Genomic DNA, 13,934 nt, shown 5'->3' on the forward strand with positions numbered 1-13,934 from the left:
CGGGAGAGGAGAGGAAAGGCAGAGAGCCGTAGAAAGTACGTAGAGTGAACACGCAGCAGTTGTTGTTGCTGTTGCTTGCTGTTGTTGTGTGGAGCAATTTCGATTCGTGTGCACTCTGAACTGCTGAACTGCAAACTACCGCTCATTCTGCTGCACTTTTTTGGGGTGGATATGTATGTTGATGTGAGCTTGCTGCAATTTTTGGGGGGCAACGGCGGCGGAGAGAGAGCAAGAGAAGCAGGCAGAAGAGAGAACCGGTGAAGACGCAAAATGGTGGCCACCGCAACAACAACAACAGCAACACAAATACAAAACAAAAGCAACAACAGAGGCACATCGTTGAGGTTTGTCCCTGGTTGTTTTTGTTGTAAGCTCCTTTGTTGCAGCAACACCAAAAACAACAACAGCAACTGCATCAACAACGACAACAACAACAACAGCTACAACAAGTGAGTGCTGTAAACAAAACCTGCGGTTCGTGTGTTCAACACCTTGGCAGAACTGCAGCAGCGCAGTCGCTGGCCAACAGAAGCATCCCGTTCCGGGTCCAGTTATTCCAAGTGGGTGGGTGGGTGCTGCAGAAATATTGTTGCCTACCTTTTGGGGCGGCGACGGCGTTGAGAGCTTAAGTTGAGTTAATTATTGCAAAACACAAACAAACACGTCTCCTCCACATAAAAGTCGAATGTGGGTAGTAAAGTGCAAAGCCACAGAGCGGCGGGGCGTCTAATTGGTGGTGCGAGAGTGGTGGTGGCCGGAATGGTTTGAGCCACCCAAAAGATTGTGTTTTGATTGCACAGCGTGTGTTTATCGGCTCAATGTGTGGATTTAAAGATATTTTTAATAACGTTTTCTCTATACCACAATAATACGCAACAAAATGTTACTCTTTTGTTTAACCATGAACATGTATATGTCATGCTCAATTAGGCGATCCTTTTTGAAACGCCGGGTCTGAAGATCGTTTTGAGCGGGTTGCCACCCCGAAATCGACGAACCCAAATTGATTGCAAACAAATTGAGCCTCAGGGGGTAAAATAAAAGGATGCGATCCTCGATCCCCTACTCAGAAAAGTATTACCTAACCTCAAGCAACAAAGAGGTGCCAAGAATTCGGGTACATAAAAAAGGACTCTCACCGACATGTGTGTGAGTGAGTGTGTGCGTTTGAGTGGCGGAACAAAGACAGCCTTCATGATATCCTCGGATGAGCATTTGGCTGGTATGCAGCTTCATTCTCATGCGCTGCTTCTGGTTCCGCTGCCCCTTCTTTATCCTGCTGCCGATGCCTCTTCGTCCTGGCTCCTTTTTGCTGTTGTTGTTATTTCGGGCTCTGTTTGTGTGCACACACACTTGCACACGGAGCAACGATTACGATAAGGACGTCGCTGTGACGCCGGCAGCGCAGCAGGCGGCCTCATCGACAGCGGAACAACTGTGTGAGCACATTGGCACATTTAACAATGCCTTCTATACATATATGTGTGCACAGCAGCGGGCAGCAGGATATACGTAAACTCAATAGGACGCAAAATATTTAGAAAAATTTCTATATCAATTGATTCTAACACCTTTTCGTGTCAATTTGAACACTTGTAAATGGACAACATTTTAAATTCCTACATCATTTCAGAGTGTAATAGGATCAAAACAAAACTAGAGCTTTTGTAGTCTAAACGTAATATATTATATTACGTGGCTTATGCGGAAAGGAATGTTTGGCTAACACCTTTTCGTGTCAATTTTAACACTTGTGAATGGACAACATTTTAAATTCCTATATCATTTCAGAGTGTAATAGGATCAAAACAAAACTAGAGCTTTTATAGTCTAAACGTAATATATTATATTACGTGGCTTATACGGACAGAAATGTTAAGCTTAACTGACTAACTGCTACTAACTTGACCGCAGCTGTGCACTCCTATGTATGGCAGGCAGTCGAATAGGCGGTGCAGTGAGGCGACGAGGAGAGAGGCCAACTCAGCAGGCGATGCGTGTAAAAAGGATAATTTGTCAATATGTTCGTTCGTTCCGGATTTGCACGGCCTTTGCCGGCAGTTGCTAGTTGCCAGTCGCCAGTCGCCCATTGCCATCATCATTGGGCCGACGAAAATTGGATAGAATGGTCCGGGTACCCGGTATCCTGGCTTCTGGGTCCTGCCTTTGGGCCATAGCCCCCCGCAACCCCTTCGCCCGTCCTCGAATTCTTTGTGTTCCTCTGCCGCTTATTCAATTGCTCGCTCAGTCAACGCAATCCTGCCACGCCCCCACACTCCCACTTTTCCCATTTTCCGACGACCACATTCCGCCCCCCACCCCCCGTTTTCAGTTGGCTGCTTGCACCATTCGGTTAGCAATGGTTAATAGGGCTTAGGAGCAGAAATTATTGCCTTGTTCAGTGTGAAGCAGGCCAAATCGGATGAGTATGACCAGGATATTGCCGGCTCTTTGCGGATGGGAGAATGGATGGGAGGTGCGGGGCTTTGGCAGGATGTAGGGGTTATACTATGGTAGGGACGATAAACGTTCGATGACTGGGATGCATTGGATGCATTCGATCTCAGTGAATTAAGTGGTTACGCTAGGCAGGAGAAGCCATGAAAGGGCTTTGTGTGTTAGCAAATTAGGTACAGGGAAGTACTCTGGAACTTTTCTTCTAAAGAAGTGTGACCATATCTGGTTACGATAAAGTGTGACCACAATCCTTTGAGCTTGGAAAAATATTGCATTTCAATAAGAACGTTTGATTGTTGCATATCTTTTATAATAATTGATTTTCCATTTACTATAGCTCCACACCACCCATCAAACTTTGTACAAACTGTCCAAAAAATATGGGAACTTGTTCAAAACCAATTACAGTTCAAATCTCTAGTGGCGAACACATTCCAAAAAGGACGATAAGTAATGCACGGAAACGGAAACGGAGGACAGGGAAAGGGAAGCAACAATCAGGAACGCCAAAGCAAAGCAAAGTCATCGCCAAAACCAATAACACAATAGACTGCCAGCCACACAAAACTCGACCAAAAGCACCCACCTCCCCCAATAGCATCATCACCACCACCATCCTCAACTCCCTTTTCATAGAAGGGGCAACCGCAGGAGCCCTTTGCACTCCCTGAACTCCACCACTCTCTTTCCAATCCCTGTGGGCAGCCTCGAGACACTTCTGCCATCGTCGAGGACAAAACGCTGGCGATGAGATTTTAAAAGCCATTTAGAAAAACACCCTCAGACACAAAACAAATCCACAAAAATACCGACACGGATACCAGAGGATGCACGAACACCATCGCAAGATCACACACACACACAAGTCAAACTCATACACACGAACACACACACACACACAGAAATAGCAAACTCGAAAGCAGAGTAGAATAAACGCAAAGCTTACACAAAAGTGGCGTTAAAAATGATGCGGAAACACGATGTTCGTCAGGGGGACAAGGGGGGGGGGGGGTGGGGGGGGGGAGGGCACGAGGTGGCGCAAGAGGAGCATTATGGGCAACAGGGGGTTAAGAGAGAAGGCCGAGGACAACGTCGACAATGAGCCTTCGAGGGAAAACCGCTGCTAAAACTTCACGCTTAAATATTTTTCACACCACATAGCGACAAGTTTGTGAAGACAGGCGGGCAAACAGCGAAAGAGACGGACGATTCACTGCCTGAAAGAGAGCGAGCAAGTGCGAGTGCGAAAGAGAGGGTAAGTGAGGACTATAGGACTTCAAAATGGCACGAAACCCCACGGAAGTGCGAGGAATTCGCGGACTGGAAAAGCTTCGGGGCAAATGCCAGAGCTACAGGAGGGGGGGAGGAGGAAATGGGGAAGGACGACGAGAAAGGACGACGATGTTAAGTAGACGGTAAATGTCTAAATACCCTTTTTTGTGCCAGTGCCAAATGCCTGGCATTCCGACAGGCGACCGCAGATGACTTGACGAGTGAGCGGTTTTCTGTGGCAATTGGCGAATCCGTTTCTTGGACACCGAGAGCTGAATGCGAAAGTCACGTGGTTCCATGACAACATGTCCAAGTGGACACGTGAATATGGTTTCAAACTATTTAGTCGAGAATGCGCTCAAGGGAATTATAATAATCATTAAGTGGTCATGTCGAATATGAAATGATTTATGATCGTATTTAAGATGTTCTATTCGTCTTCAAGTACAAACTGCAGCCCAAAATTGACCACTGATACCAAAGTAATGCAATTGCAGCTAACGAACTGAACTGAACGGAAAAGTTTGAAATTCAGTGAATGCAGAAATAATTGCCATGTCCCACTCAATTACAGTTTGCAGTTTGCTAATTCTATATATGTAGTAGTAGTAGTTGTATTCCCCAGAAATCAATATGCTCACTTCTTCGGTTCGTAGGGCAAACGAGTCGAGAACCGCAGATGCAGAGGATGAGGAAGGAAAGCGAGAACCCAAATCTAAACTGAAACACAATTGTTAGAAATTAAAAGGAAAACTTTAATCATACCCGCGGGCAGTCGCAGCAGCCAAGCGGGAAACGGAAAATGGGTAATGGGGCACGGGGGAGGTCCGTTTGCAACTGTCTGAGAATACAACGAAACTTTTCCAAGTTTCCGGTCGTGTGTACAATTTTCCGTGCTCATTTCCGCAACCATTTCCTTCGGCACACACACACACATATACACCCATTTACAGAAGCACAATAGCTGTCCAAAAGGAAGCAGCAGAAGCAGAAGCAGTCGCCAGTGCCAGTGCCATTGCCATTGCCTGTGGAGGGAAATTCGCCAAGTCGCTTGGCCTCGCACAATTGTTGTCCTAAGGACGAAAAGGACTTGCAGACAAACTTCCACTTGAGGTCAGCGGGTGGGCGGGCGTTGAAAAGTGGCTGGATGCACAGCATACACATGTAGCGATTACTTCTCTCACTTGCCCCAAAAGGAAAAGGATTTCAGTCAGAAAGTTAAGCTAGTCAGTGCACCACCCTACATTACAGTACAGCATCGATAGCCTCAACATTTTTAGCTGGATCTTAAATAAAATCTACCACAAGCAGTCATTACTTTCCTGGGAAAACTACTCTCAAAGAAACTGTAGGTGGATGTAAATATTTGATCCATTTTTATAAAATACACTTAATCAAATTCAAAGTTTATGCAACGAGTCCCCACTGTGCTTGCATCGGCTTCCGTACTATTCGGATAACTTTTTGCCGACTTCCTCTGCCGCTGACAGACTTCACGGGGGCGTGAGGGGAGGATCTGGGGAATGGGGCTGACACGAGATGAGATGGAGAACTGAATTTTTGCATGCTAGCAGGATGCTACGGTCCCGTCCTGTGTGCACAGTCAGTCAATCAATACGTCAGTTGGGCTCATCAAAAATTCCAATCACAAATTGGCAGAGAGTCGAGAGTCGGAGCCCACTCCTCCAGGTTTTCCCAGAGCTCCAGTGCTCCCCTTCCGTTTTGGCTCCGCACTTTCCTCGCTTGATTTCCCACACTTCCTGCGAGATTGCGAGTCCGTGAGGCTGCGAGGTGGACGCAAGTCAAGCGCAGGCCCAAGAGCAGGACCTCCACTCACTTGACTGACCCCGGTTGGACACCATCAGGGGATCGAGGGGCCGCGATAGGTTGTCTGGGGGCGTAGGCAATAATGGCATTTAAATGCAGGGTCACGTATCAATTTACTTGGTTATTAGTTACGAGCCCTCGCTTCGGACTTGGCCACTGGTCAAAAGCACTTCCTCTCTCTCTGGCCTCACCTACCTGTCTCTATCTGACATCCTAGGAGTGCGTGTGTATGCGCTTCTGTGGTTGTGTGCTCCCCTTTTTTGCCCCACCTGCCCCACTTGCCCTTTTGAACCGACGTACAAATCCGGGCTGAGCGCTCAGTTTGTTGCTCTTTTCGCCCGTTCATAACGGATATGGCTTTGTGCTAAACTGACAGCACAGCTCCGCACCTGACCCACAGTCACCGCACTAGGAGCCACCCACTAAGCCACCTAGAAAACCAGACAACGAACCACCCACCAACCACCCACAGCACTGCACCATGCCATTTCCCAACTGGAGAGCAACCACAGTCAAAAGTTTTTCACTTTTCAAGTTCTCGCTCTCGGTTCTCAGCGGTTGGGTCTCCTGCTCTCGGTGAATGCACCACCCCCAAAAACCCCATAACCACCCACGAGCACCACCCAAGCACCAACCGAGCGCCACCAGACCCCCTTTTGGTTGCAGTTCTGGGGCTCAAGGAGCAACTGGCAGGCCATCTTCCAGCCGAACCAAACACACACGAATCGTGTGGCCAGGATACGAAGCCATTGTATCCTTATCCTGAGAGAAGCAGAGTGAGGCAGAACGAGTGTGGAACAGAGATATCTGCAAAGCGAGTGCTCTAGCTATGTGGATAGGTGCCGTGCCACAGCAGCAACATGCAATGTGCAACAGCAGCAGCAAGAGCAAACAGCAGCAGCAGCGGCAGCAACGGCAGCTATGCCAGCGAAGCATTCGGCGATACACAGATAGTTACACTGAGAGAAAGTAGTCGCAAAAACTTTAAATAGGAAACAATGAGCGATTCTAGAACGACCAAGGTTCTAGCAGTATCGCTCTATTCGATTTGTAAAAGCAATATTTTCTATTCTCTGTTTCTAACTATCTGGCTTAACAAAATTACCCTACACAATATATGTTTATATATATAATAAAAACAGGGATAAATTTCTTTCAGTGTACTCAGAGCAGGCGAAAAAAATCAACATTTCCTGAATTCGGCTTTCCATCGATACCTTGACACAGGCGTCAGAGCTTTGGGAACTGGTGCACTCACACGGACACTAACGCACACACACACTCGAACACACGCTCATACACACACACACACACACATGCTGGAGGAGCCCCCTCAATTGTGGCTGTAAAAAATATTTGCAGGAGAGGAGCAGCAGCAGGAGCCATTTAGGGTGAGCAAGTGTATGGCGGCTGCCACAACAAATCCCTAAACAAGCAACAACAACCGGCGCACAACACAACTTCCGACGTCGACACCCAGCGTCAATATTCCTAGACTCGTCCTCGTCCTCGGATTCTCCTCGTTTTCGTCCTTGCGAGTGGGTATTGCGCCGCCCCCACGAATCCTGCTGCTTCTGCCGCTGCATTCTGCATGTAGAGCGGAATTTCCGGTCTAACCTCACAGCGCCCAAGCGGAAATACAAGCGGATTAGCTTTTAGATTTATATACTAACAAACACCGATTAGACAGGTGGCCAGGGTGCCCATGGTGGCGTGTCCTGATCCCAGAGAGAAACGGAGAGGCCAATAGAGTCGGGAATCCCGGAGAGAAATCGAGAGAAGTGTAGTGCTCTGCACTACGTGGAACTACGAGAGATTTGGCTTGGTATTAAGAGCGAGAAAGGGAGAAAAATGGAGAATCGTAGAGAGTGTGAGTGAGAGTGAGAGAAATGGGGTTTCCAATTGGGAGAAATGGGGGTAAACACACTCTCTACATTTCACCAGTCGGTTGGTTGGTAACCTTGTTTTTGTTGCTCCCATAGCTTTTGGCATTGCATTTTAGTGTTTCCTGCTCGAAGTTCAAATGTGAGAATATTTTCAAATTTTCCTTTTTTCTTTCCCTTCTCTCTCCTTCTCCGTACACCTGTCCTTTTTCCTCTATCGCTCTGTGCTGCTTTGGTGTTAATTTTTCAGATGCCAGCCAACTTTTGGGGTATTTTCTAACTAATGGAGCGTGGTGAAAGTATTTTTCGGGCATTTTTTGTACTGCTCATCAAAGTCGAGAAGTGTACTGCTTGGAAAATTCCAGGCTAGGAAAACAATTTGATATTTTTAGATGCAGTTCGCAATAGAATGTTCGAATATTTAGCTGTTTGTCATTGAAGTCGCACTTCTAGTAAACCAAACAAAAGTCACTTTGATTCTATATCAATCTTCAGTCTCGAATAATTTCAAAACGCTTAAGAAGCACGTTGTAAAATCTTCATCCATCAGCAGTCGAGCAATTCATGTTTCGTTCTGATTAAACATTTAGTGCTCTTGAGGAACAACTTTCAGCTGCCAAGCTGCACAAATCACAACTCCCAGACTATTAGTCCGTGGATTTTTAAGATGAAGATATAGATATAAAGCATTTTTTGTGCGCTACTCGGGTGTTTTGGGCGCTCGAAGGAAATGGTTTGCCACCTTCGGAATTGCAATGAAAGTCGTCGTCAAATTGTCATAAAAATGCGATAACTTTGCTTTGTGTTGTTCTGGGGTGTGGTTATTATTGTTGCTGTCGTTGCTTTTGTTGCTTTTGTTTTATTGTTTTTGTTTTTTTGTGTGTGTTTTCGACTTTCTTGTTCGTTTTTTTCTACTGGCGGAATTCGCGTTGTTTCTGTGGCTGGGGTGTTGTCGTTTTGCCAACTACGAGAGCATGATAAATTTTTACGATGTTGCCATAACAATAAACCGAGCTTCGGCTGGCTCCGGCATTTCAGCGGCATGTGAAAAGCGCGCGCGGAAAATGCAGAACGTGAAAAACTAATAAAATCTGATGCTGCTGCTACTGCTGCTGCTCCTGCTGTTGGCAAGCTGCGAAACTTTTATGGCCAAACTACGCGCTCCATCAAAACGCAGCGCACAAAAAGGGGTAAGAACGGGTGAAAGGGGTTGAGTGTTCGGTGCAAATGTGAAAAGTGCACAAATAGCTCAGGTGCAGGGTCGGATAAGCGAGAAAGTCGTCAAAAGGGCGCTGATGCAGCGGGAGTTTTTCCAGATCCCCCATACCAGGACATAACCGGCTTTTGTGTCATCCATGGAAACGCCACCATACCATTCCATCCATTCCACTTCCGACATTCTGAAAAGTTGTTAAGGCCCAAGAAAAAAGGAAAAACAACACACTCTGTATGACAATGAACGATTATTTTTCATATCGGGGTGCAGCTTTTGATTGACAGAATCTGGAAGGCAGACTGCCATTTAAATATTCTCTCCAGATAAAGTTTGAGTAAACCGCATGGGAGCTCAAGGATCTATTTCAAATTTTAAAAATTAAAACACTGGTTTAAAAGGTAGAAGTGCAGAAAGTTGTTTCGAAAATCGTAGCATACATTTCAGGGCAATTTGTGATTGAGCTACCCAACCTCTGACCTGTGTTAATCAAACTCATCGCTAAATTTCTCCAGTGCTGCAGATCAATCATGCAAGTCACGAACTCAGTGCCCATTTTACATGAACTTTTTTTTTTTTGGTTTAAGCCCGGGGCAAATGCCTACACGCATATATAAGGGTATGTACATGAGGATACAACCAAGTGGATGTCACCAAACCATGAAAATAGGCCTTTATTTTGGAAGGGGAGGGGAGGGGGGCGGCAGGCACTCGGTGGTGGGAGCAGGGATGGCGGTAAGCCCCTTGTTTGGCTTTGGGATATTTTTGGATTTTGGTTTTGCAAATGGATTTATAACCCCTTGTGTGATTTTATAGGCCCTTAAGCCATTGTTCAAATAACCCGGCGTGCCAAGCCACCAATACCTACTGGCACACCACCCCCCTGTCAATCTGTCCACCCGCCCCCCACCGCCCACATATCCACATTGTTGACTGACTTGCAATCCTGGATTCATGGGAGGCGTATGCGTATCCTTCTAATGATATTTGAGGAACGGATGTGTATGTAAAACCAATAATAAGACGACCGCACCGGGGCGAGGGAACTAGGTGGTTGCAGAAGGCTAGAAGGATGATTGGATGAATGGACGGTTGGATAACAGGATGGCCGGATGGCAGGATGGCAGGATAGCACGATGGCAGGTTGGCAGGATGGGTCATATTCCTGGATGGGCTGATGGTGGCTAGTAGTCCATGGGTGGGCTCGTTCTGGCCGAATTGGTTAACAAGTGGTGCGTGTATCAATTCAATTGAATTTGCAAATGTTGTTGTTGCCCACTGATGCATGAAGGGCCCATGAATGCCCAGAAGCAGGATCCGCATCATTATCATCATCATCAGCTAACTGAAGTATTTTATGATGTATCCCAATGCCCAATGCTCAATGCCACTTGATGTTTGTCTTTCGATATCGAAGCAAAGGCAACGGATTCCAGGGAAGCGGATTTACGCAGTTCGAGATTCAAGTTTTGGGGGTTGAAATACTTGGCCATCGAAGGCAGGAAAAGAATACGCAAAGGAGCACAGAACTATATGTATCTTTAGACCCTCAAAACTCTCTTCTGCTTTCCGTACACTCGACCATAAATTCTATTCCTACGAAAGGCAGCTCAAACTAGTACTTCAATATAAAAACTTTTGTTTTTTTTATAAAAGCAACCTTAAAGATATTAAGCAATTACCTTATTTATGAGCAATCAATTATACATATTAAGTATTGAGCAATGTGCATGCATATATGCTGGTGGTGTTTTAATTTCTATCCATTTCATAATCATATGTGAAAGCAAATTATGTTTTCTGTGCATTCAACCCCACTGCGAAACAATTTTAACACTTTTCCGCTTAAGCAGATGAGCGTTAATTAAAAAATCGTGAGGCGGCGCGGCGCAGCACAAAAGAAAAGTAAAGGAAGCGGTCATAAATACCGTGCAGAAAACATCAGAAATACAGCAACAACAATCGGAAACAACGTGAGCGGGCAAAGCAATGGCAACAATTCAATTAAAATGCCAAAGGGGCCTCAATGGCATGCAAAGTGCTCAGGGGAGCGAAATTAACCCCTATAAACTCGTAATATGCTCAAAATGATGCACTTAAAAACACATTAATCACATCGACAATTATGCCGGACGCATGCAGGCATTTGTGTGCGTGAGCGCACCACCGGCAAAGTGGATACAACTGGCAGAGGAGGCGGGAGTGAAGAAAAGGAGCCGACACGTGCTTAAAAAAAGCGGGGATACCCCCCTAGTCCACCATAGAGCGGCGATGTTAAGTACGAACAATTAACAAGAAAAGCAACCACCATACAAATAACTTATTCCCAGCGTAGCGAATTAAAACGACGAGGGGCGCAAAGAAGTTGCTTTTAATTAATTGAAAATGCATTTGAATAACTGAAAGTGCTTGTTGAACAGAAGCAAGGAACATCAGAATTAATAAGATATTTCTCTTAAGAAACTCTATTGCCTTTCTCTCGGTGTACACAAAACGAGAACCCACTGCACAAAGAATTGAAAGCATAAAAGCTTTCGTGTCGTCATTAAAAACTGTTTTTGCTAATTAAGTGCTCAATTGAGCATTCAATTTCACACACACACACACAAAGGTGGGAAGTGGGAAGGGGGGTGCACGAGCAAACAACTGCGAAACAGGGTAAATACTCATCCAAGCAGAACAAAAGCCCAGAAACAGAAACTAAAGCAGAACCAGAACCAGAAGCAGAAATATCAACAGTAAACAAGGTCCACAGCTTTAGACGCCTCTGCCCCACCCCCCTCGACCACTATTCCCCTCCCCCATCACACTTCTTCATTCTTTACCTACGGCCAAGGCAAACGAAATGAAATGAACGAAAGTATAACAAAGTTGGTTTATTTGCTCAGTTAATGCAAAATGATTCCCCCGGGGGGAGGTGAGGAGGAAACAGGAGTGCAACCGCACAGTGGAGACTGCCTACAAGGGAATAGAATTTGTTTTACGGTTTCAAAATAGAGCTGCATAATAAAACTGTAACTTGGAACAATTTAATTAAATTTCACTTCGTAAAAGTTCTAAAGGTATATGTATGATTTTAAAACAAGAGAGAACGCTATAGTCGAGTTCCCCGACTATCTGATACCCGTTACTCAGCTAGTGTAAGTGCGAAGGACAGTTTTTGGCGGTTTGTGGGCGTTAGAGTGGGCGTGGCAAAAAGTTTTTTGGCGAAAAGATAGAAATTTACAAGACTAATACAAAAATGAAAAAATATAAAAACATTTTTCAAAAGTGTGGGCGTGGCAGCTTTGGGCGGTTTGTGGGCGTAAGAGTGGGCGTGGCAAAAAGATTTTTTGCAAGTCGATAGAAATTTTCAAGACCAATACAAAAATGAAAAAATATTAAAACATTTTTCAAAAGTGTGGGCGTGGCAGTTTTGGGCGGTTTGTGGGCGTTAGAGTGGGCGTGGCAACATGAATCGACAAACTTGCGCTGCGTCTATGTCTCTGGAGTCTGTGTGCTTAGTCTCAACTTTCTAGCTTTTGTAGTTCCTGAGATCTCGACGTTCATACGGACAGACAGACGGACAGACGGACGGACAGACGGACAGACGGACGGACAGACGGACATGGCCAAATCGACTCGGCTATTGATCCTGATCAAGAATATATATACTTTATATGGTCGGAAACGCTTCCTTCTGCCTGTTACATACTTTTCAACGAATCTAGTATACCCTTTTACTCTACGAGTAACGGGTATAATTACCAACGATCCGCAAAAAACGAATATTTATTGCGGTGTAGCAGAACAACCTAGAATGTACGGCACAAAGGGGGCGGGTAATAAAAATGAGTAAAGGAAAACACAAACAAAACCCGAGTCGACATAAGGGTAAACACGATTCAATAAAATTACGCTGAAAAGTATGCAACAGAAACAAGCAAACAAAGTGAAAGGCGAGTGGGTGGGTGCGGTGTTGTGTAGGTGGGTGTTGGGTGGGTGGTGGCGCTCGAAAGCTGGTCTGAGCTCATAAAGCAAACAGTTACTAGGCGCTGACGAAGAACTGAGTAAACTGGAAATGAATGCCAAAGCAAACGTGGCGAAAAAGAAAGTGCAAAACAACAAACAGCACGGCGAAATACACAACCAAAACCGACAAAAAAAAACGAAAGAAAGAAACAACCAAAGTACGCCAAAGGAAGCGAAGAGAAAAAGTACTTAAAAAGCTCACAAGCAAATATTTATAACAGTAAATCACTTTGGCGCTGGCACACATACACAAACAGGCGCGGAAAGGAAGAAGGAGCGAGGTGAAGCAAGTGAAAAGTGCAATAAAAGAAGCAACAATGGTACACTCTAAGAAAAGGTTTTGATTTGTTATTGTTTTTATTGCGGAAGTTGTTGAAATAAATTGGTAAATAAAACATTGCCTTTTCAAATAATAATACTATTGTAATTATAAAACAATTATAAAATCCCCCGGAAAATCCAAATTTAATATTGCAAGTTTTAGTGAATGAATTTATTTTTCGCTGTGCACCTCGTGCTTTACAAATGTTATTGTACCTCCGTCTTTGTTGCTGTTTCGCAGCAAGGAACAACTGGCAAATATTTAAATTCGTGCGCTAAGGCACACAATAAAAACGTAAACAAATACAATGCAATACTACACCACCACCCCACCCCCTTGCACCTGGGGGGTGGTTGGTGGAAGTGCAAGTCGGGTCCTTAGTTGTTGTCAAGTTTTTAATTAAATTTGGGACTGCAGTTTGTGCAACAATAAAGTAACGAACAACTAGCTCGAGAACCCGAAAACTTTTCGTACAGCAAGCAACTGCAAAAGGGAGTCGAGTCAACAATAAGATTATCTTTTGGCATCAGCTTTTTGGGCCAGTCAATGAAGATCTCATAAGCTCGGCTAATAGAAACCCTGTGCAATTTATGCGGCAGCAAAATATGCAATTTCATTGCTCGGCAAACTTTGTGCAAATAAATGCATTTCATTTTTATCGAATTGAGGTAAATGAAAATATTTTTACTGCTACGCAATTGTCGGAAATAAATCGATGCCTACAAATTGAATGGGGAAAAATACAGAAATTGTTACTCGATGGCTAACTCGATGTTCCGGCCGAAATCGAACAAAAGAAAACACACAGTGGGTGCCAATGGGAATGAACTACCGGCCAGTTGCCTCAAATAAATATGTTTAACCAAATTGCTAACCGACAACAGCCCCCTTGAAGGGCTGCAAAAAGGACGAGTCAGGCGTAACATATTTATTGACATTGCGGTTGCCG

At 44.9% G+C, this 13,934-nt stretch overlaps 1 protein-coding gene across 5 annotated transcripts in view; it reads right to left on the bottom strand.

The window, feature by feature from the left end:
* Positions 1-13,934, bottom strand: part of LOC6531277 (zinc finger CCCH domain-containing protein 18) — a 67,105-nt gene that overhangs the window by 20,931 nt on the left and 32,240 nt on the right. The gene's annotated exons all lie outside the window — the stretch shown is intronic.

This window comes from Drosophila yakuba, chromosome 2R (assembly GCF_016746365.2).
Source record: "Drosophila yakuba strain Tai18E2 chromosome 2R, Prin_Dyak_Tai18E2_2.1, whole genome shotgun sequence".
NCBI classification, from domain to species: Eukaryota; Metazoa; Arthropoda; class Insecta; order Diptera; family Drosophilidae; genus Drosophila; species Drosophila yakuba.